The sequence below is a fragment of the Rhinopithecus roxellana genome, chromosome 11, assembly GCF_007565055.1.
Source record: "Rhinopithecus roxellana isolate Shanxi Qingling chromosome 11, ASM756505v1, whole genome shotgun sequence".
Taxonomy (NCBI): Eukaryota; Metazoa; Chordata; class Mammalia; order Primates; family Cercopithecidae; genus Rhinopithecus; species Rhinopithecus roxellana.
This window is the reverse complement of record NC_044559.1, coordinates 16,341,003-16,366,398: the sequence shown is the minus strand read 5'-3', so window position 1 is coordinate 16,366,398 and position 25,396 is coordinate 16,341,003.

Sequence of the window (25,396 nt, the reverse complement as noted above, 5' to 3'; positions counted from 1 at the left end):
ATTTTTCAAAGGGTATGTGGAACAATGAGCTGGTTCTGGACAAGGGATGGCAGATACATGCTACCACAGCCCCTTCCTACCCATGGCAGACATCACTATACCCACAGGAAACTGTCCTGCTGCCTAGCTTGGAATCCTGCTCAACATAACATCCAGTGATTATCAACTGTAGTTGGCATCCAAAATGAATCCTGCTTGTCCTGTCTGCTCTAGGATAAATTTGGCTTCTTACTTCATGTCACAGCAGCACCTTTGCCCATCCTTCTGACATCTCTTTTTTTATTCTGTTTTGTATTTACATAGATGCTTATTATGTGATGTTGATAATCCTTGCTTAGATATTAACTGATAAATATTTTACATGATCACCATCTATGCTATTCAGGTTGTATCCTAAAGATATATGAGGGGAGGCATTGGAATGTGCAATAGACATAGATGTAGATGAATTACATTTTCTTTAGCAGATGAGATATGAAAGGATCTTTTCTTCTTATTTGCATAAAGGTTAGCAGTGAGATAGTCTGAACATATAAGTGATTAACTGGTAATGAAATTTTACTAGAAGTGGTTCTACAAGTTTAGAGCTATGTAGACTTTCAACAGCATCCAGTCCAACTACCTGTTTATAAATACAGAAACTAAGGCCCCAGATTGGTAAGGAGTTTTGTGTAGCATGCAACAATGAATTGGAGCCAGAACAAGAAATCAAGTCTACTTGAATAGAATTTCATGGCCTTTCAACTATATAGTGATCTTCTGACAGGGGTCTGATCCAGAAAATAACAAGATATATATATATATATTTTATAGGAACTTAGCAAAATTTGTATCTGGAATGACAGACAGGAAGGGTTACATTTTGTGGCAAGAAGCCAGTCTCAGGAAACATCACTAAACAACCTCACAGCCCCTTTTGCCTGGAAAGAGAAATTCATGAGTCCAGGCTGTTGGTAGATGAGAGGAGAAAGTTGCACCCAGCAAATAAGACTCCATAAGTCAGTTGTGGGTATTGTAAATTCTGAGAGAATAGGACTTAAAAAAAAAGAAAAGGAAAAATAAAAACCCACTAAGTCATTAAGAAGCATTTTCAAATGTGTTAGAAAAAAGGATGAAATTTGAAAAAAAAAAAAAAAAAAGGAAAGAAACAGGGTATTACAGGTAAGCCGTGGGCAATGTATGTTCATGACTTAATTAGTTTTATGCTGAATAATATCATTAATGGCTTAATGTGATACAATTAATGCCAAGATACAGTAATTATAAAGTGATTATAATTAAACCAACAATTAAATTTATGGGCAAAAAAATGAGATAAAGGAAATAAGATGCATACTTCATCAATGAAAATATTCCTTAATGAATAATGAATCAAATACTTCAAAAATGATGATGTTCGTAGAAAGTCTTCACACAGTTACTTCTCACCTCATATCTCATGCATAGAAATTTTTATGTACACCTGGTATGGTGGCTCACGCTTGAAATCCCAGCACTTTGTGCGGCCAAGGCGTGTGGATCACCTCAGGTCAGGAGTTTGAGACCAGCCTGGCCAACGCGGTGAAACCCCGTCTCTATTAAAATATAAAAATTAGGCTGGCATGGTGGCGTGTGTCTGTAATCCCAGCTATTTGAGAGGCTGAGGCAGGAGAATTGCTTGAACCTGGGAGGTGGAGGTTGCAGTGAACAGAGTTCACGCCACTGTTCTTCAGCCTGGGTGACAAAGTGAGACTCCATCTCAAAAAAAAAAAAAAAAAACTTATGTACAGCAAGTAAACACAGAAATGAGCAATGAATCTGTCTAACCCCATTATGTAGTCAATGCTCCAAATAATGAATTTGTTTCATAGTTTGTGAATTTTATATTAACGGATACCACTTTGTGATCATGCACACATTTATCATGTATGTATATCTCAAACCGTTATATCATCCCAAAATTCGGTGGGATGTATTATTTTCCCTCATATTATTTCCAGAGCTAGGTAAGGAAATTGACACTCAGAGGGCTTATGGTACTTGCTCAAGATTTCAGCAGGCACTGGTAGAGTCAGAATTTGAAACTTGGTGACTGTCATGCAAAAGTCTGCTCTTTTCTAAGCACCCCCAGTTGCTTCCCTTATTGCCCCAGCCTCAGTGTTCCTGTATTTACAAGGCTTCTCTAACTTGCCTTCTAGATTCTCAGAGATACCTTAGTAAATTACAGATGGCTTTAAACTGTTGACTCTAGAGGACACTCTCAAACCAGAGCCTCCTAATGCTAGTGTCTCAGGATCTGAAACTGTGGAGGGAGAGTAGAGGGTGGGGTGTGGCTGGGGCAGGAAGTGGAATGATGGAACAGTTTGTGGGTGACACAGGAACAAAGGACTCTGCCCGCACTTTGATTAATTGGTTTGTTTCTTCTGTCATCACGAATATCACTTTGTGTTAGAATTCTTCAGAGAAATGGAACCCATGGTATATATTTTTATATGTGAGTGTGTGTGTGTGCATATATACACATATATTTATATATACACATATATATATATATGTAGAGAGGGAGATTTATTTATTACAAGGTATTGGTTCATATGAATATAAAGACTGAGAAGTGCCACAATTGATCAACCACCTGGAATCTGCAAGCTGGAGACCCAGGAAACCCAGGGGTGTAGGTCCACAGTCCAAAGGCCTGAGAACCAGGGGGGCTGATGATATAAATTCCAGTCTGAATTCAAGGGGAGAAGGAGACCTATGTCCCAGTTTTGCAGTCCACAGTATATTATCCCCTCCTCTGCATTTTTGTTCTATTCAGGTCCTCAATGGATCAGAAGATGCCAGCAACATTGGGGAAGGCAAGCTGCTGTACTCAGTCCTGGGACCCAAACGTGAAACTCATTCAGAAACATTCTCCCAGACAAAGCCAGAGATAATGTTTAGCCAAATATCCTGGCACCCCATGACCTGGTTAAGTTGACACAAATTAACCATCACACATGTGCACATACCTCCATGGCCAACAGTCTCCTGCCCCAGCTCTTAGAAACAGATTCTGCCCTTTCACAAGAACGGCCTTCTCCAAAGCTGCATGTGTTCACTACTTTTGTCTATTTTAATTTACACAAAGGGAACTCCTTGGCCCTTCATATATTCTGGATTGTTTATTGCTTGTTTATATTTGGAGGGATTTTTTTTTCAGTGTTTTTAGTTTGCTGTTAAATTCTAAGACGTATTTTATCATTGTATCTTGTACACAAAAGAAGTCTGACACCCTGGAGACACAAGCCAGTGAAAGAAAGCATACTGTTACTGTCTTCCTAGTGTCCTCTGATATCTGCTGTCATTCACATTCAAGAGGGGAGACAGCCTGCATCTGCAATGTACCCAGTCAAACCCGGCCACTCAAGCAGAGAACACAGAGACTCTGGAAGATCAAGCAGTGGGAAGTAGGCTTGGAATGCCAAATACCTATATGGAAGAGAGTAGATGGGTATTTCAGTTACATCAAGGGATGGATTTGTTCCTAAAACTGCACCACAGTGAAGGTTTAGCTGGCAGCTATAATATTCCAAATGTTCCCTGTTGAGAAACAGCCATCCCAGGTTAAGAATTTAGTAAGCCAGAGAGAGTTTTCTTCTTCAATAATCCAAAGTTTTGAATCAGGCACAAGTCAATAATGCTTTACTACCCAGGGTGAACACATATAATGACACTGGGAATATAGAAATGCTGAAATGAGAACTAGAGACAAAGACAGCAAGAAGCTCACCAGAGAAATAGCACAAAAGAACAAATAGCTCATTGTGATGATTTGCACCAGATTGACTGAATTTGCTTTTAAATGAAGAATTGTTAAAACTGCCACTTCGAGAGAAAACAAGGTGACCATATAAGATCTCTGGAATCTTCTTACATGTCTGGGTTCATAAGAATGTGTCTGCAGAGAGTTTGAGAATTGAGTACTCCTTTGAGAGGCTTTGAGTTTTGTTTTGTTGTTTTGTTTTGTTTTTTTCTGAGACAGAGTCTTGCTTTGTTGCCCTGGCTAGAGTGCACTGGTGCGATCTGGGTTCACTGCAACCTCTGCCTCTCAGGTTCAAGCAATCTTCCTGCCTCAGCCTTCTGAATAGCTAGGATTACAGGCATACACCACCACGCCTGGCTAATTTTTGTATTTTTAGTAGAGATGAGGTTTCACTATGTTGGCCCCTGGTCTCGAACTCCTGACTTTAGGTGATCTGACTGCTTCGGCCTCCCAAAGTGCTGGGATTATAGGCGTGAGCCACCGTGCCTGGCCAGCATTTTTGATAACAATTCTTCCTAAAATTTTATAAGGAAACTTATAAGATATTAAAAAGAAGAAAAGTACCAAGTTGTATGGAACTCACCAAATCACGTAGTGCTGACATCAGCAACATGTAAAGATGAGCTGAGAATATTCACACATCCCCATTTCATTTCCCAACTACTTTTTCTGCTCAATACCTCTGAAAGCTACAAAATGCAAAAATGCATGTTAATCGCCTCCCTAGTAGATTGGGAGACGTCTATGTGACATAGTCTTGGCCAATAGCACATACAAGAATTGTGCTGTTTCTGCCCCTTGCCCTTACTCCTCCTTGTCAGAATATATGATACCTGGAGACACACTAGCCATTTGGGAACCATGAGGTGACAACCATGAAAATAAGAAGCCAAAAAACTAAGGATGACAGAGTGGGCCAGAGAAAGGTCCCTGATGGTATCACTGAGCAGCTGTACTAGGTTTGGACTGCTGACATCTGAAATCCCTCTTAGTTGAGAAAAACAATATTTTAAATGTTTAAGTCATTTTAGGAACAGTGATGATTTTTGTTCCTTGCAGCCAAGAAGATTCCTAACCAACATGACATTTATAATGTTATTAATGTCCTCTGACATTAAGGTGATTACTTTTTCCCAGAAAAGAGCTGTTAATTGGTTTTAATTGGGAAGAAGCCTACTTCTTTGTTTATTTTAAATAAAAATACATCTCCCTCTTTTGCTCTTTATTTTCTTATGAGTTGACTTATTAGTGCTGTAGTGGCCCCACCTCTAAAAGAAACTTAAAAGTGTAAGGACCCTGGCACTTCTTAAAATAAAATAAAATTCCAATCTTAAAAGGCTGATCAGGGAGGGAGAATCCTCACCCAGTGGCAGAGATGAGAGGAGGAAGATTCCTTAGGGATTAGGACAATGGTATGTGTTGGGTGTGCATGAAGCAGATTTCAGCATTCAATCCATCATCCTTCTCTGAGTAGAGACCCTCCCTCATTAAGGGGCCTTGTGAACTTAAGTTTAATTTCGTAAAGAATGCAGATGAGCTTCTTTATGCAAATCTGTAAGGATCTGAGAAGTGAAAACCCAAACTCCTGTTTAGATGTGGAGAACCCAAGATACCTATATAAACTTCTAAGAGGAATTATGAAACTAAATATTCAAGAACAAGGGGAACAACAAAAAATTTTGTGCTAATCCTTCTAACTGGAAATTAAAAGGAGCCCAGATTCTGGCACAAAAAAAACAAGATCCATTTTTTCCAGAGCAGAGGGGCTTTGTAAGAACAGCCTCACCTGTAAGACTCTGCCAATGCCATGTAGAAGCCCTTTGAAAACAGTATTTCCACCTCTCCCTAATTCCAAGCCTGCATGGCTCCCCCAGTATGGTTTGTATTCATGAAATAGTTGTTATTAAAGATGATGCAAAAGAAATAAAACATTCGCTTATTTATTTTGATTCACTCAACAAGAAAAACTGATAGCCTGATAATTATAAAGGAAAAGGAAAAAAAGTTGGATTTTTTTCTAAAAACATTTTTCACATATTTCATATAAACAAATTTCAGTCATAAAATGAAATATAAATCTTTGATGTGCATGACCAGCAGTTGGATGCAAATAACTGCATTCTGAAACAAGATAATTTCATTCTTCAACCACACTGCTGAACAGAGAAATTGCAAATATTAACTTTCTGTGACAAACATTAACAATTTCATAAAGAAGCACTAGATTAATATTTTATCAAAAATGAGCTGAATATTTTCTTCCACTATTTTTTTCAGCTAAGCAGAAATGTTGTCTGAGTTGAGAATCAGTCTAAAACAGATGCTTTATTATGCACATCTCATTTTTTGAAATATGACTAATGTTATTCATCGTATAGAAGCTACTGAAGTTGCCACTGAAATAAGATTGATTTTGAATTTCTCTCAAGAAACTTCCTCTTTTATCAGTATTAATAAAATCACTGTGCCTTAAATAATTCAATTTCAGTTTATTTTCCACCTAGAGAGCTTTAGAAACTTAAAAAATCCACTGATTTTAGAAAACATAAGCATTGTTCCATTGGATAGTTTTTTTTCCTACTGTAGTTTTGTAAAATACATATTCTAAAAAAGGACTCAAGGACAGGGAAGCATTATAATGTCTTCAAACAAATCCTTTTTGAGGAATAGAGAGTAATGACTTTTCTTAAAGAATTTTGTGGAGGGTTCTGTCTGCAAATTGAAGCTAAAGTTGAACACGACTCTGGAAATAATTTTAGTCTCTGCTGGAAATTGGAAAATACAGGATTTTGTTACTTCCTGTGCTCATCAGAATAAAGCATCTCTACAAACCACATTCTTAATCTTTTCTTAAAATATTGCTGTATTGCTTTTATACAGTGTTAATAAATGATTTACATTGCCGCAAATAGAAGCTTAATACAATGCTATTCCATTCATTCAATCTTTCATCAAATGTTTACTAAACATCTTCTGGCCCGGCATGGGGGTAATTCTAGTGCTTTGGGAGGCAGAGGTGGGCAAATCACAAGGTCAGGAGTTCAAGACCAGCCTGGCCAACATGGTAAAACCCCGTCTCTACTAAAAATACAAAAAATTAGCCAGTCATGGTGGTGGGTGCCTGTAATCCCAGCTACTTGGGAGGCTGAGGCAGGAGAATCACTTGAACCTGGGAGGTGGAGGTTGCAGTGAGCCGAGACCATGCCACTGCACTCCAGCCTGGGCAACAGAGCAAGACTCCATCTCAAAAAAAAAAAAAAGTTCTCCAAATGTAGATTATTGACCGTGAATTGGGGAAGCATACTTCTTCCTCACAAACAGCTACATAAACAATAACTTAAAATAAACTCTACTATAATCTTTTCTGTATTGCGCGTGCGCGTGTGTGTGTGTGTGTGTGTTTGGAAAATTATACAATACCCATCTGTGTAAAATAAAACAAATTTCATTATATACAGAAGATGTTATTCAGCAAGGAACAAAACCTCTTTGGACTTCATTTTCACCCATGTGAAATGAGAGAAACAATCATAGAGTGTTAGATGATTAGAGTTAATTTACTTTAAGTTTCTGCTACCTAGTGGGTAGGCTGCCACAAAATTCTATTCTTATCCCTAAGTAAGAAATGTCTGACTTCAATTATGTTGCTGATCAATGGAGCTGGGTGGCAGGAGGTTGATCTTTGTTGTATATTCACTGAATTGAATGTCTTAGAACAAGTTCCTCTGTAAGAAATCCTTCTACAATCTCAAACTCAGAAATAAGTTTATTCCATTCATTATCCATGGACTATTCCATGGATATCAATTATTCCATTCATTATCAAAAATATGAATATGCCTCCATCCAAGACTGATCCTTTTAGTAACACACTCAAGTAAAATGTTATATACTGATCCTCCTTGGGGAAGGGTGTAGAGTTTCAAACTACCAAGTGATGGTTGCATTTGGTCTTGATTTCTCACAATGTCTTAATGACAGAAGGAGAATGATGGAAGGGGGAAAAATGTTTCTTTTTCTTTTGTTGTTTCATTAGAAGCAAGTAATACCACGAAAAAAATGTTTCAAATCTTCCTCTTAAGTATTTACCAAGACACCTACATGATTTTAAACACTGTTATTATAAAAGTTTGTACAGTAATTATTCTCTAGTTTTTTTTAAGACTTAGAGCTAATTAATACCTCATTAATTACGGAGGAAGACATTTGGAAACGAGTTGCTTATTTTTCAACTGGAGAACAACATGCCAATGAAGGCAATTAAGCCACAAGAGCTGCCACCAAAAACAGCAGACCCAATACAGGAACACAAGAGCAAATAATTCACTAAGTTCCCTGCTTTGAATTTCTTAAATCCATATTCTTATAACGTATATATATGTATTTCAAATTTATTTCACTAAAATAAATCACCAATGGGGTCCTATTCTGATGTTCTCTGAACATCTCTGAATGTTCTGAATGTATCTGAATCTCTGAACGTATCTCTGAAATGATTAACTGCTACTACTCGGGAATTCACAGATGAGCCCAGAAGATGATGGTGTATGAGACAAATTCTAAAAACAAATACATAGACATTCTCCCATGGACACAGAAAATATATTTTGATAATAAGTGATATTTTATGTATCACTTATAAATCCCAGATGTCCCAAACAGAAACTGATATCATGCATAAACTTATTTAGAGGAACATATAGTTTATATGACAGCATTTGATTGATTTATTAAGGCACACAGATAAAGTCACATGCAAATTCTTGTCAAGAATAGAAACACTACAATCTTTAAGACCATCACTTAGAAATAAAAATAAATTATATAAGTGATGCTATTTGGGCAAAGTGTTAAGGCTATAAATTTGACTATGTGGCTAATATTTCTTAAATCATTTCTTTCTAGGCACAAATGTAATGCTTTCTTCATTGAGACATGTCTACAATACACATGGTCCACCTGGATTACCAACTACACCATAGACACAGCACCTGACTTAAATAGCAAAAGAAAAGAGATTTGAATATTTGTAGCCTTTGTTTGGACACATTCTTCTGAGACAGGACATTCTTTGTTCCCTAAACCTGGATGGGACATTAGAGTATCCTACCCGTATGTCCCAGGGCTCAAACATTTTTTTTATTATATTCAGAGTGTTTCTTTCTGTCTTAATTAAAAGAGTAGTTTTTACAGAGCTACAGAATAAATAAAACTCTGAAATATTTTCACATTCACACTTTTCATTTGTTCATACTTGAACATTTCATGTATGTTTGACAGCTCAATATTAAACCTAAATTCCCTTCCCCCACCATAAATTATGAAGCATATATTGCCATCTAGTGTCCTTCTGAAATGATACTTCTGCCAAGATTATGAAATAAAACATGTTGAGTCAGACAAAGGAGATATAAAACTTTTGCAAGGGGGTATCTTGGATTTGTATAATGTTTCAAAAATATTTTTGCTGAAACTCACAGAATGATCCAACAAAATTGTCTTAAGATCAGTGTCTTCATCATTTCCCTAAACGATAGAGAGTTCCAGATTTGGTTACTTAGGAAGCATAGTGATGTCATCTATGATTCAGGTGCTTCTCTTTCTACTCAACATCTTGAGCACGATGGCTTAAATCCTCAGGCTAATGCCCTCATAATCACCAAATGCTGCTACTCCTCCATGTGCCATATTTTTGCCTAATCATACCTGCAGGAAGAAAGTGGGCAATCCCTCTGTGTATGTTTTGCCAGAGAGTCTTCCACCCTCTTGACTGTATATTTTCCCTTAGGTCTGACTGTATGGATTAGATCACTGTTTATGCTCTAAAGCCAAGGAATTCTGAGCAAGTAAGTGCACAATCTGGAATTTTCCATCTATCATAGGCTCTTATTAAAGAAAAAGAATTAGGGATTAATCACCCATGTTGGAAAGATGTAAAAATGACAAAAGAGAGAAAGAAAGAAACAGTTTCAAGCGGCCTAGAAAATGAGCTTTACTTTTCATATTTCAGCATTCCATAGAAAGGGTCCTGGACATATTGCTGAGATCTGTGCACTGGGGAAACGGTGCGTACTGAGAAAAAGAGAAAGGTACAAAATGAGATAGACCAAGAAGGACCCCAGCAAAAGCATTTCTATGATAGAATATCGCATTTGACCAAGAATAAAAAAATGACCCTGGAACATTCAAAGGACATGAATTAGTGGGACGCTGCAAAAGGTCAAGTAAACTGCAACATGAGAGTCCATGCAGTGTCCATTTCTCATGGGTATGCCCTGATTTAATAGATAGGAAACCCCACATTGAAAGAGACCTCGGATGCAGCTCACAGTCTGCGTGGCAGCTTGGCAGGCTCCAGGAAGTTCTGAACTCCACTAATCTTGCACTGTGTGTCTTACATGTAGGACATACAAAAAAGGGGCTTTGGCACTGGTATTCAGATGGCCAGTCCATGTGAAAATTGAGGCCTGAAGAAATCAACAGGGTTTCTGTCAAAGATTAGCATTAGCGGCTAGGCGCAGTGGCTCACGCCTGTAACCCTACTACCTTGGGAGGCTGAGGCGGGTGGATCACCTGAGGTCAGGAGTTCAAGACCTGCCTGGGCAACGTGGTGAAATCCCGTCTCTATTAAAAGACAAAAAAATTAGCTGGGCATGGTAGCACGTGTCTATAATCCCAGCTACTTGGGAAGCTGAGGCAGGAGAATCACTTGAGCCTGGGACGTGGAGGTTGCAGTGAGTCAAGATTGTGCCATTGCATTCCAGCCTGGGTGACAAAGCAAGACTCCATCTCAAAAAAAAAAAAAAAAAAAAAAAAAAAAAAAAAAAAAAAAAAAAAAAAAAAAGATTAGCATTAGCTTATTTTTCAAAAGTGTTGTTCTGTATTCAAGCATTTAGTGTTTTATCCCAATGACAGAAAATAGTATTTATCTAAATTTCTTCTATTTACACTATGCTCTGGGGACTGGAAATGTCTTGGGATAGTTTAGAATTTGAAAAGGTACTCAGACGTATTTTGACATAGAACAATCACATAATCATACAGTATCATTCTAAAAGAAAACAGTGGTAACTAACACCAATTCTCTTATGTGATATAGGACAAAACTTCAGCCTTGAGAAAGGCACTAACTTATCCAGCATCCCTTGGTGATGAAATAGAACTGCTGGGTTTAAAATGTAGGTATTTTAATTCCAACCCAGTACTCTTTTCACTACATCGCCTCTGACACTGTACAGGATATTTGTTAAGAGTTTGGGATTTGGAGACAGACTTGCATATGAATATTCAGTCTGCCACTCAGTGTCTGTTGATTTAAAATGACAAATTTAATGTCTCTGAGATGTGGGTCCATCATCTGTCAAATATGAATATAAATAAAAACTATCTTGTAGGAAATTTGAGAAAATAAAATGCAGACTCTATAACATGGCATTGGAAACCCACATGTATGGTGTTTCCAAATGTTAACGTCAGTCATTAGCTCTGACAGGACTCTATTTTCAGGAGATGCATGTGGCCCTTGGGGATTCCATGGAAATTTAGGTCCTATCTAATTTAATCTGTAACCATTATACCAAAGTCCTGTGGCTCAGTGTAAAAGTATGACTGTGTAGCCCAACCGTGTGGATGCCTATATTAGTGGTGCCATTTTTTAGTTTTACAGACTGTAAAAGTAACTTCGAGCAAGTGATTTAACCCCTCTTTGCCTCAGATTCTGGAACTCTCAAATGAGGATTATAAAAGTATCTATTCCACAGGGTTTTTGCAGGGATTACATGAGTTAACAATGTATAGGGTTTAGAACAGTGCTTGGTAAATGGTAGGTACTATATAAGTATTATTTTTGCTTTTTGTTGTTAATATTATAATCAGTTATGAAACCATCTCATTGGCATCTTCAGCCTAATTCCAGAATGGACATTCTAAATTGCAGTTTCTATTTAAAAAAAAAAAAAAAAAAAAAAAAAGCAAAACACACACACCTTCACGGACGAGTAACTGTTTTTAGTTCTAGGAGCCTCCAGTCCCTACAATGGCACACACTGTGTGATAGGGGAAAGGTAGCATGGCACAGTCTGTCCTGGGAAGCCTCCTCAACAACCTGCGATCCTCTGCCCACAAGCACTGTTGATCCCGGCTGTATCACACACATCATTGCTTTGGTTCCTCCTTCATACACAGCAGCCCTGGATCAGACAAGTGTCCAGACTCCAGAAAGCCTAGATATCAGCTGGGGAAATGCAAACTATTCTAAGACAGAAAGAAGCATCTGTAATTGTCAGATGGTTCATTTAAATACAAAAGAAAGTATCCCAGAAAGACTTGTAATGAGGCTTAACTTTGAAGAACTAGAAACTAACCTATTCCACATTAGAGGGTGGGAAAATATACTGCCCACCTTTTCTTAAAAGCCACATTAGTCCAGCATGGTGGCTCACATCTGTAATCCCAGCACTTTGGGAGGCCAAGGCAGGTGGATCACTTGAGGTCTGGAGTTCAAGACCAGCCGGATCAACATGGTAAAACCCTGTCTCTACTAAAAATACAAAAATTAGCTGGGCATGATGGCGCACACCTGTAATCCTAGGTACTCTGGAGGCTGAGGCAGGAGAATCACTTGAAGCTGGGAGGCAGAGTTTGCAGTGAGCCGAGATCGTGCCACTGCATTCCAGCCTAGGTAAGAGACAAAGACTCTGTCAAAAAACAAACAAACAAACAACAACAACAACAACAACAACAAAAAAAAAAACACCACACTAGCAAGACTTTATGTCCCAAGTGCTCATTTTTCCACTTTAAAACAATGCATAAAATCCATTATAAGCTGATTATCCTTCTACATTAAGAAATGAGGCACCACTATAATTTTTTTCCAAGTTCTTCTCTGCCTAAAGGTCAGTGTGGTCAGGGGTAGTATTGGATGGTGAACCTCAGATGACAGAAGTCATACTTGGCAGCCAGAGTTACAGCTCCCAGATGAGCGCAAACTTGCTTCCACTTGTAGGTGCTGACATTTCGCATCCTGCAGTAGAATTTTCATATCTAGGTTATTGTGAAATGAAAGTTGATTACCTCTTGATTTTCAGGACTTTGTAACTAAAACTACAAGAAGACTCTTTCTTCTCTCTTGATTTTTTTAATGGACAAACTTGCCCCACTTCCTGTTTTCTTTTAAATAGTTTCATTGAAATATAGTCACATTCATTTGCTTATGACTGCTTCTACAACAACAGAACTGAATAGCTGTGACAAAGACTATCTAGCATGAAAACACTAAAATATCTGTTCACTTACAGACAAGAGTTTACTAGCCCCTGTTTTAAAAAGGCTAGCATGTCTTTCATCCAAAAGTTCCAGTTCTAGGAATATATATTAAGGGATATAAGTAAAATATAAATTCTAGACATATATACTAAGTGGGTAAGTAAAAAAGAAGGATATAGACAGTGAGATGTTCATTGCCATGCTGTACACAATAGCAAAATAGTTGAAATAAATCTAAAGTGCATCAAAAATAAATTATAAATATTAATACATATAGATGTATAAGGTACATAAAAATAGTGAATGTTATAAAACTGTTGAAAAGGATAAGACATACCTATTCAGTTTGACACAGAAATAGATGAGCAACAATGACAATAATAATCACACTTTTATTCAGTGATTAACATGGGCCAAATACTGTGTTAATCCTTTTTAATCTACTAGTATCCTCAATTCATAGAAGAAAATACTGAGGTTTGGAAAGAGTGTATTGTTCAAATCACGTAACTCACAAATGACTAAGCTGACATCAGAACCAAGATTCGCCTGTTTGCTCAACTACAAAGGAAGAGTCAGAGAAAGAGAGAAGAAGCCAGTGTACACTAGCTGTTAATAGATTACAGGTCATAAAAGCAGCATTGGTCGCTTCCATATACTCTCTATTGCTATAAAAAAAGATGGATTAAATACTTAAACATAAGACCTAAAACCATAAAAACCCTAGAAGAAAATCTAGGCAGGACATAGGCATGGGCAAAACTTCATGACTAAAACTCCAAAACAATGGCAACAAAAGCCAAACTTGACAAATGGGGTCTAATTAAAATAAAGAGCTTCTGCACAGCAAAAGAAACTATCATCAGAGTGAACAGGCAACCTACAGAATGGGAGAAAAATTTTGCAATGTATACATCTGACGAAGGGCTAATATCCAGAATCTAAAAAGAACTTAAATTTACAAGTAAAAAACAACCCCACCTAAAAGTGGGTGAAGGATATGAACAGACACTTCTCAAAAGAAGACATTTATGCAGCCAACAAACATGAAAAAAACTCATCATCACAGGTCATTAGAGAAATGCAAATCAAAACCACAATGAGATACCATCTCACACCAGATAGAATGGCGATCATTAAAAAGTCAGGAAAAAACAGATACTGGAGAGGATGTGGAGAAATAGGAACACTTTTACACTGTTGATGGGAATGTAAATTAGTTCAACCATTGTGGAAGACAGTGTGGCGATTCCTCAAGGATCTAGAACCAGAAATACCATTTAACCCAGCAATCCCATTACTGGGTATATTATAACTCATTCTACTCTAAAGACACATGCACACATGTTTACTGTGGCACTGTTCACAATGGCAAAGACTTGGAACCAACCCAAATGCCCATCAATGATAGACTGGATAAAGAAAATGTGGCACATATGCACCATGGAATACTATGTAGCCACAAAACAGGATGAGTTCATGTCCTTTGCAAGGACGTGGATGAAGCTGGAAACCATCATTCTCAGAAAACTAACACAAGAACAGAAAATCAAACACCACATGTTCTCACTCATAAGTCGGAGTTGAACAATGAGAACACATGGACACAGGGAGGGGAAATCACACATTTGGGCCTGTCTGGAGGTGAGGGGCAAGGGGAGGTAGAGCATTAGGAGAAATATCTAATGTAGATGACAGGTTGATGGGTGCAGCAAACCACCGTGGCACGTGTATACCTATGTAACAAACCTACACGTTCTGCACATGTACCCCAGAACTTAAAGTATGTTTTAGAAAAAGAACACTTCCCCCCTGAACCAACTGAGAGTAAGTAGCTGAACTGATATCCCCTTACTCATACACACAGCCATCTTATTCCTATTACCAAAAAATACATGATTTTCTGCATAATTACAAACAATGATCACCATTAAAGCCACAAATTAATGTTGATGCATTACTGCCATATAGTACTTAGATATCAATGCTCCCAATAATGGCTTTATGACAAAAAGATCCCGTTCAGAATCATTTGTTATGTTTTATTGTCATGTCTCTTTAGTCTGCTTCAGTTTTGGAACATTTCCTTTCTTTCTTTGACTTCCATAACTTTGACAGTTTTGATGATTGCAGGCCAGATATTTGGTAAAATATATATCCCTTGTGGGTCTGCCTGCTGTTCCCTCATGATGAGATTATATGCATGTTTGATTCTTTGTCCTTTCCCTTTAATCTTATCATACAGTGGATGATTTCAATTTGTCCCGTTACTGATAATGTTCACTTCCTCATTACAAATGATGATGTTGATTAAGTAGTGCTTCTCCACTCTGAAGTTCCTCTTCTTTTCCTAAGTATTTTGTTTCAGAAGGGTCACTTTGAAACTATTCAAAGATTCTTTTCCCCTTCAAATTTACTTATTTATTCACTTATTTAAACATGGTTAGACTGATGGTTTCCTATTTTATTCAATGGGTTATAATGTGTTACTAGTATTACTTATTTTGATGCTCAAATTATGCTCAATTTGGCACAGAGAACTTCTCCTAACTGGCTTCTGTGTCTTTTTGACACTTTCCATCATTAATTATTTATTTACTTTCTGGCACACACGCAGAAAAATATTCCTGGTTCCCATGGTGAAAAATATATTTAGAAGATAAGATATGGGCAGAAGGAGTGCTCCTATTTTTAAAAACACTTTACTGAGGTATGATTGACATATAAAAACCTGTGCATTTTAATGTTTACAACTTGATGACTTCAGAAATGTGTAAACTCATAAAATCATCCCTACAATCTATGTCATAAACGTATCCATCACCTCTAAAAGCTTCCTCCTATTCTTTTTAAATTATTATTGTTTATGTGTGTATTTGTGTATGCGTGTGTAATAAGAACACTTAATGTAAGATCTTACTGCTGTAACTGCTCTGAGGCCCTTTCAATTAATAGAACAAATAATTAAAGAAAGCCAAACAACGCACGTACTGCTGTGGTTTAAATGTAGTGCCTTCTCTAAAACTCGTGTTGAAACCTAATCACTAAGATGAAGGTATTGGAAGGCAGGGCCTCTGGGAAGTGATTAAGTCATGAGAGATCCACCCTCATGAATAGAATAATGCTGCTATGAAAAGAGGTTGCAGGACCTAGTTCATTTTTCTCCACTCATCTCCCTGTGTGGATACAGCAAGGCCCTCACCATATCTTCCCACTTGATCTTTGGCTTCTCAGCCTTCAGAACTGTGAGAAATACATTACTATTTTTAAGAAATTACTTGCTCTGTGCTATTTTGTTACAGTAGCACAAATGAACTAAGAAACACACACACTCTTCCTCGAAGTCATACTGATACTTCAAGTTCCAATCTACCAAAACTGAAAAGATTCCTTTTAGTGTTTACATTTTTGACATTTGATTTCCCTTCTCTGACAGTGAGAAACTGGGCTCTCATTATCCTTAATTTATTTTTCTTCCTTTCCTTCTATCCCCTTGCACATAGCCAATATTTCTTCTTTGCCAAACCCCACGTTACCTAACTTCGGTTCCAACTTGCTGTGTGGGTCACCCTTTGACAGGAAAGCCCTCACTCCTCATCCCATTTCATAACCAATACTCCAAGCTGGGCCTCTCTCACCACCACTGCATGCAGTAAAGAAAGGAAGGGAAGGAAAAAGAATGGGAAGAGGAGGAACAAAGGAAGATAAAATTTAACACCATGCAGTATAATTCAAAGTTGGGAAGAGAGAGTGAGGCAATATGTCCATGAAACAGATGTTTTCCAAGGACCAAGAAAATGAGAATGACATGGAGCGAGCAATCTAGAAAGATAACGAAGCAGCAGTGTCAATGGCTAATGAAACATTCACTAAAATTAAAGAGATGATTAAGGAAAACAGAATCTCTGGGCTTAGCAGAAAGAAAAATATTTCTTATTCAAAGTAGATTTTTGATAGCTTTGAAAATAGAGATATCCTCCCTTATAGACACTGTGCATTATAAATATGGGGCCTATAAATCTTGGATATTCCAAGACAGTCACAATTGTAGATAATTTTGCTCTTTTCTATTAGGCTGCTTTGATAAAAGCACAACTGAATCCATTTTTAAGGGTTGGTAAGCCTGTGTTGTGTGTGTGTGTGTGTGTGTCTGTTGTGTGTGTGCGTGTGTGTGTGTGTTTATACATAGTCATACATCAGAACAAAATTTTTATCAAATGAGATGATCCTATTTTTATGGTTTGGAAAATATGATCATCGTAACCACATTATTTTTATTTAACAATAGACTTTTTAGAAGGATTGCACAAATATGGGAAAAATCTAATTATCCAGGATTTTCTGAATTACTCGTTATCTACATATAAATTTCACTTTCTGCTCCATATTGACCTCACTATAGGAATGCTACCTCTGTAGTAATTAATATTGTTATAACAAAATAATAATTACCCTTCTGCATTAAACTTTGTGCTAAGTAGTTTGCATGTATTCTGTCGAACAATATACAGCTCTAGAATATAAGTACTCTCATTTCCACTTATAAAACAAGAAACTAATGTAGTCAGGTATGTAACTTTAAAAAACAAAAGCTTTTAAGCAGAGCAAAGAATTCATAGTCTGGCTGGCTGACTCAGCACTTCTGAGCGAACAACCTCACCATGCTGCCAAAATAAAACATGGAATTTATTTATAAATATTTCATGCCATCAGGAGCAAATGCCATAGCAAAGGAGACACAAGAGTTCCATGAAGCTTGCCAGGATATTCATCTCTTATGTTAAAAGATAAACTGGAGGCATTTGGGGGTTATATCTAGGGACTCAGAATCACAACAATGCATAGTGGTTAGAACGTAGCTGTGGCAACAAATAGACAGGCTCAAAGCCCAGCTCAGCAACTTACTTGGGACCCCAAGTGAGTTATTTAATTTCCCTGTACCTCATTTTTCTCATCCATAAATGGGAATGGTAATGAATATCTCCTTTCTTCTAAATGAAATAATACATAAAGTACTAAGTGTACGCCTGGCATACGGTAAGCACTCAATAAGTATAATTAGTTTTTGTTATTATTGCTGTTGATGATGATGCTATTATTTCATAGCCTCTAGCTGTGCCTTACATCTGCTCCTTTTTTTCTAATCTTAATTAACATCAGTCTTAAAAAAAAAAAAGTGAAACCTGAGAAATGACAATCCTTGGTAAGAATGACTCAACCCTAATTATGAGAGCTTATAAAATTGTATTGCATATATTCAATCAAGTCAATTAATGTGAAAATACACCAAGAGCACCTCCTATGTGCTAGATGCCATCTTAGGCATTAAAGATCCAGTAGGGAAAGACAAATAGGTCCTTTGTCTTCACAGAACTCGCGGTCTCCGTCATTCTTCAGTGTGCTTCATGCCATGAGTAACTTAAAAAAATAAGAGTGAGCTATAGTGTCTGTTCTATTGCATGCATAGAGGCATAGAGACATAAAAATCACACCCAATGAGGTTACAAAGGGATTTGATGATAAGCCACAATAACAATGAATCTTAAGCACAATGATCCTGAGCTGGATCCCAGATCAAGGCTGAGAGGGTTTCTACTTCTGGATCAGCGCCTTGAAAATAAATAAAAAACAATAGCCAAAACAAAATATGTAAGAATTCAGTCTGAAAACCAAAGGCAATAAGAGGGCGCTCTTTGTTAGTGTCCTACTCGTGTTTGTTATTAGAAAAAGTTCAAACCCACTGGGAGTATCAACATATACAATGACCATCTTAACACAGGCCTTGCAGTTTAAGGAATAAAACATCATCTATCAATTAAAGCCTTCTCAATATCTATAATTATCACAGATGTATGGATCTGATCACTTCCCCAATGAACTATAATTTAACTTCTTCAGGGTCTTCATGGATGAGCTCGTTTAAATACTTCAAGGGTGTAAATGGCCAACCACTTACCAAAATAAATGCTTTCTAGTGAAGCAAAATACCTTTACATGATTTAAAATGGTGCTCATCGTCTGCCTTTGAGATAACTATAAAGCTCAGAATCAAGCCAAGTTCACCTACTTGATAGCAGGCAAAATGCCAGACACTCACTAACTTTGGTTGATTTCATTTTCACCAAGTCTTACAATTTTCTTCTTTTGACAGCTAAGAAAACCACGTCTCCATGAGATGGCCCTCGGGCACCTCAGTGAGTGGGAGAGCTACCGGTCACACTCAGTCCACTTGGCTGCAAGTCACTGTTATCTCTCTCCTCATCATCAATCTGTCCATGGTGCTTTGAAAGCTTAGACTTCTTGGGTATTTCAAGCAAACCTGCGGGCAGAACTGACTTTGCCTCATACTGTCTTTAAGGCTTAATTTCTTCATCTGCAGAATAGAGATGAGGTTAACATCCATGTTTTAAGATGTTTTGCTAAAAATACTAAATAAAATCATTAATTTAAAGTGCTTAGCACAGTGCCTAACACATAGTAGATGCTCAGTATATAGTAGGTGCTACTGTTCTTTCCCATGGGAAGAATAAAAGGTTATTTGAAAACCCAAAAGCAAACTGCACAGTGCTAGTCCTCAGATTCTGCCAGGCAAGTGAATGAATTTGTGCAGGAGGGAATCGACATGGACACTGGGTGTGGGAGCTGCTCAGAGAGCACCAGCCATCTGTAAGAACTGCCGTATTTATGTGTATATTCTACCCACAGAAGACCATTCTGGAGTAACCATGAACCAACCTCTGACACCATGGCTTATCTCAATTCACTACCACAGCTCAGCATGTCTGTGCCTCTTCCCACACAGGGCAAACTGCATTCTGCTTCAAATGACTATGACTAGAACCACAGAGAAAGCTGTGACTCTCACAGAGGGAGTTTCAGTGGGGTGATTAGAGTGACTTCATCAACAGCATTGTCCCGGGGTTACAGACTCAGTTAAAAGATGGAGGTTTCTTTAGCTCTTGTCAAAGAAGCAACACATTTCACATTGTTAAGAGGGGTGAATCTAATTCCTTACTATTTCCTGAAGGAACTCCTTTAATGCCTCAGCTAAGGGAGTTTTTAAAAAGTAGACTATTTCAGGGATGCAGGTTGCTGATGGCTTTGTCATCCTAAAGCAAAAATTGCTTTGGTGTGAAAAACTCACAAACTATTTGGAACTAGTATTTTAAATACAAAAAACAAAAAAAAAAGAAGAAGAAGAAGAAGAAGAAGGAAAGGGAGAAGGAGAAAGAAAAATAAAGAGGAGGAGGAGAAAGAAAGGAAAGAAAGAAAATGCACTATTTCCTGGCAGACTAGAGCTATGGTGGTTGTCTCAAGTTTGCTATAAAATAATGTGTTTGCAAAGGAAACTTTCTGAGAGGAAAGTTCTCCAGATTGAGATTCAATTCTGAGGATTTTGTTTTGTCTCCCCTGGAGGGGGCTTTGGTATGTTCTAAAAAATCAGCTTGTAGAGAGTCTTTTGCAGACTCACCAATATGTGTGCCAATATTATTTTTTAAATTAACTCAGTGACATTTTTACAAGAAGCATGAAAACCTCTATATATAAAGAGCTAACTTTCACAAACCCCACAGGTCTTTCCTTCAGCCAAAAACCATCTTGGCATGAGCAGGAATGTTTGACAGAGACGGGTTTGAAGGATTCTTTCATGTGGGAAGCACAGAAAGATGCATCAGCACATCCATGACCTTTTCCTCTGACACACTTTGATGCAATCTGATTCATATTCTGACTTTGCAAGAGACTTCTTTGAACTTTCCATCGCGATGGGTGGACCATAACCCATTTGTTGGAACCGCAGGCCACTGATGCCCTCTGAGTTACCTCAAGAGAAAGCAATTTTATTCCTATACTCATGAGTGAGGGTTGGCTGAGCTTCTGTACCTGTACACTAAGGGATTTCTTAGCATGCACTACAAAGCTTAAGGCCCACGTCTCCACAATAACCCCACCTGCTGCTCCACCCTCCATCCACATACACAGCCCAGTTGGGCTGTTCTTTTCTTTGCTTCTTGAGCCTGTGGAATCCATCGTGCCCTCAGATTCTTCACACAATCTCATCCTCCCTGAATGCTCTCTCTCTTACTCCACTCACTTCACCAGGCTGTCCCCTACTTTTATAAAACTGACCCTTTCTCCACCTTCAACCAAAATTTTGCTTCTTCCTTGAGAATGTCCCCCTATTTCAATATATTTAAGCCTTTTACAATTCTATTTTCTGTAGCCTATACAATTTCCAATAAAGATTTCACACATCCTCTATAAATACTCCTAGTGACAGGGACTTCTCTACTGCACAAGCAAGCCTATTCTGTTTTGACCAGATTTTAAGATTAAAATGTGATTCTTGATCAAAAATGCATTCATACAGAGACTATAGGATACATGAACTAGATGAAAATGCAGAAGGGTGTTAATTCTAGACAAAAAGAGCATATGCAAGGGTCTTGAGATGAGAAAAAACAAAAACAAAGATAAAAAATAAAAACATCACTCTGGAAGAATGTAAGGAGCATTGGCATTCCTACGACGGAGAAAGTGAGGCAGATAATTTGGCAGATATGTTATATCCATATTAATTTTTAAAATTTAATTCTACATTTAAAAGATAACAGACAAAGATGAAATTTGATTTTTTTTTTTCATTTTTAGAAGAAGTTTCTGTAACTTGAAGGAGAGAAGTCAGATAGTGAGTGCTACGTGAAACCTTGGAATCACCCCTCAGGTGTGATCTTTCCCACCAAGCCCATCTATTCTGCCTTCATTCATGCTCTCACAGCATCTTTACTCATCTAGCATACTGGTCTATGATTCCCCATTTTACAACTGATTTCCCAGGTTCCAAAGTGTGTGATGTGTGTGTATGCCCCCTCATTCCCATCACCAGTAAATTCATGGGAAGTTCTGAAGGTGATCTGCAGTCAAATCCTGGAGGTGATCTACAGTAAAATCCTGGAGGTGATCTGCAGTAAAATCCTGGAGGTGATCTACAGTAAAATCCTGCAGGTGATCCACAGTAAAATCCTGGAGGTGGTCTGCAGTAAAATCCTGGAGGTGATCTGCAGTAAAATCCTGGAGGAGGTCTGCAGTAAAATCCTGGAGGTGATCTACAGTAAAATCCTGGAGGTGGAGTCTACCAGCTTTGTGGTCATAGGCAAGCTGCTTTTCTCCCCTGCCTGAGATCCATCATCAGCAAAATGAGAATCATGTTATCTACTTTGCAGGATTATTCTAGTCCATTAATGCTATGACATCCATAAAGAACCTATTATAAGGCTTAGAACATAATAAGCAGGGGCTCTTATAGTTTATTTTTTAATTCCTTTATAAAAAATAGGTTGTAAAGCTCTTCTGATTAACAGGATTGCAGAGGATTAATTCCCTGACTTGAGACAGAAATTATTTTATGTAGAGGCCACACATACCTCTCCAGATTACTCTGCTAATAGTTCTAATTCCCCCATCCTGCCTCGATACTCCAGAAACCCTGATATCCTCATTCTCCCTTATACCTCTTTACAACTCTGTATCTTTTATACATATTAATCTCTCTTTGTACAATGTCTGTCACTGTTTCTTCACCTGGAAAATTTTGACTTATCTTTAGGGCCTACAAACAGTTACCCTTTTATGTGAAGGCTTCTTCAGTTATTTCAGAGATAATTAATCACTTCCCTTGTCTGTACCCCCACAATACTTCGTTAATAACTCATGAAGTTTCTTAACAAGGTGTTTGATCTTTTACCTATTTACATGACTCCACTAGACTACAAACATTTTCAAGGCAGAAAAGCAGGGACTATCCCCTACCACCACTACCTGAATAGATACTGCCACCGAGTAGTAAATACCCATCAGGCTGAATATATACTCAAGCTTATATACTCATAAATACTTTTGAGTACTTATGTGAGCCAGCCCCTGTGCTTGACTCAAAGATGGGAATGACACAGAAAAGGCACTTGTTGGAAGAGACCTAACTAAACCATGTAGACTCAGAAGCTCTGAGTTATTACTAGCTTTAAACTCAACAGGAAATTTCCTCTCTGAGTCTCAGTTGCTTTATCATCAAAACGAAAGTATTAATGGCTCATCTCATAAAATGTATAAGGCACATACATGAAATTAGATTGTAATTATAGAACACAAATTATACAGATGTTAGTTGTTTTTGACATACTATCCTATATCTTCCTAAAGAGTAAAATTGTGGTGCTGTAACATATAGAAAAAGTCAAATAGAATAACACATATACAAAAATATGCATTAAAATACACCACCAATACAGCACAATTGAAATACAACACATATAACTAAAAAATACGTGGAAATATATATATTTATGTACAAAATATGCTAATACCCATACACTGATTATAATTCAAGGGAATTTAAGATATGGTATGATGATGTATGATGATGTAATTAATTTTTTTTTTCTGGAGACAGAGTCTTGCTCTGTCCTCCAGGCCGGAGTACAGTGGCGTGATCTCAGCTCACTGCAACCTTCGTCTCCCAGGTTCAAACAGTTCTCCTGCCTCAGCCTCCTGAGTAGCTAGGATTACAGGCACCCGCCACCATGCCTGGCTAATTTTTGTGTTTTTAGTAGAGATGGGGTTTCACCATGTGGCCAGGCTGGTCTCAAACTCCTGACCTCATGACCCACCCGCCTCAGACTCCCAAAGTACTGGAATTACAGCTGTGAGCCACCATGCCCGGCTGTAATGAGTTAATTCTATTAAAAATAAGACAGGAATAATCCCCATGAGTGAAGGTGGTTGAGGACATCATCATGGAAAAGGCATGACTTGAAAAACAGGTAGGATTCAAATGGAGTGAGAGGAGGCTACCTGTGGTTATTTGTGGGTCTCCAGGTACTGCAGAGTGCTCAGTGTATATGCTATTTTTATTTACAGAGTACCAGTGTACATGCTCTGTTTATCCAATGTATGTGCAGTTATCGGGAGAAAAAGGATTGCTACAATTGTGTAATGACAAAAGTTCACATCCCCAGAAAATTATAATTTGAGCAATGTTATTAAAAAACCTGAGGTACAATTAAAAAGTACTTTTGAAAACAACACGGGGAACTAATAAAGAGGGTAGCTGGATACGTTGAGAATTTAACTGGATCCATATTTGCCAACTCCTGAATCCCTCCACATCCACTCCCAATATTCCCCATCCACGTGCCCTTTGACTTAAAGGTGATTTATGATCCTCAATTATTTTGACTTGTCAGGATGCAACACAGTTATTTTGCTCTCTTTGCCTCTGTCAGGGGTGATCCTATCCACTCTGAATAGTGATGGATTTTGTGATCAATTCTTCCAGCCATTTACACACACCTGGAAAGCCAACATGATGTTTAGGTGTGCTTTTCCTAAAGGGTCAAAATGTAATGAGCTTCTAAACCAGGTTTCATCATCAGGAGCTGAGTGAGGTTTCTATCTGTAGTTTTAACAAAAAGTGTATATCTTCTAACTCCCTTTCCTCAGCCCTTGATTCACCACTAAGATTATTTCCAAATTCCTGCAATTCCCTACTCCCCAACTATAGACATGAAATTTTCTTTTATATTGCTGTTTGACTGGACCGATATTCCAATCCTTCCTAAAATGTCTGTACACACAACAAAAGTATCCAATACACCTTGGGTTTTACTTCTGCCTACAGAAATTTCTTTTTTTCTTTTTCCTGCAGCGTCAATGCCGTTGTCAATCACCCAGGCAGAGCCCCGAATACAATGAATAAATATGGATTTTAAAGAAAAAGAAACAAACAGAAGAACAACAACTCGAAAATAAAATCCTATTCAGGAAAACCAAGATAACATGTAACTAGCAAATACCTACCCAAGATGAGCGTCAGAAGGAAACTCTTAAAACAGAAAGGAATTGAGGAATCTTGAAACATTAGGAAGGAAGGAAGAAAAACAGAAAGTGCAAGATACGGGTAAATGTGATCTTGAGTTTTATCAATTATGTTGAGAAGCAACATGTATAACATTTTCTGATGTGGTTGTCAATGTATTTAGAGGAAATACTGAAGGTAATTATATTATAAACAGTGGAGGGTAAAGGGATTTAAGAGGAGATACTCTTCCTACACTGTAAAATGTCAATAGTAGTAAACAATGATAAGACATATACTTAAGTTTTATATATAGATAGATAAATATATATCACCCAGAACATCTACTGAAAAATCTACCCAAGAAATATAGATAAATCAAATTTGAATTGTTTTCCAGAAAATATCACAGTTGCCCACAACACAGCTGTAATTAGAAAACAGAGAAATGAATAATAGAGAAGGAAAAACAGAACCCCCCTCCCAAAAAA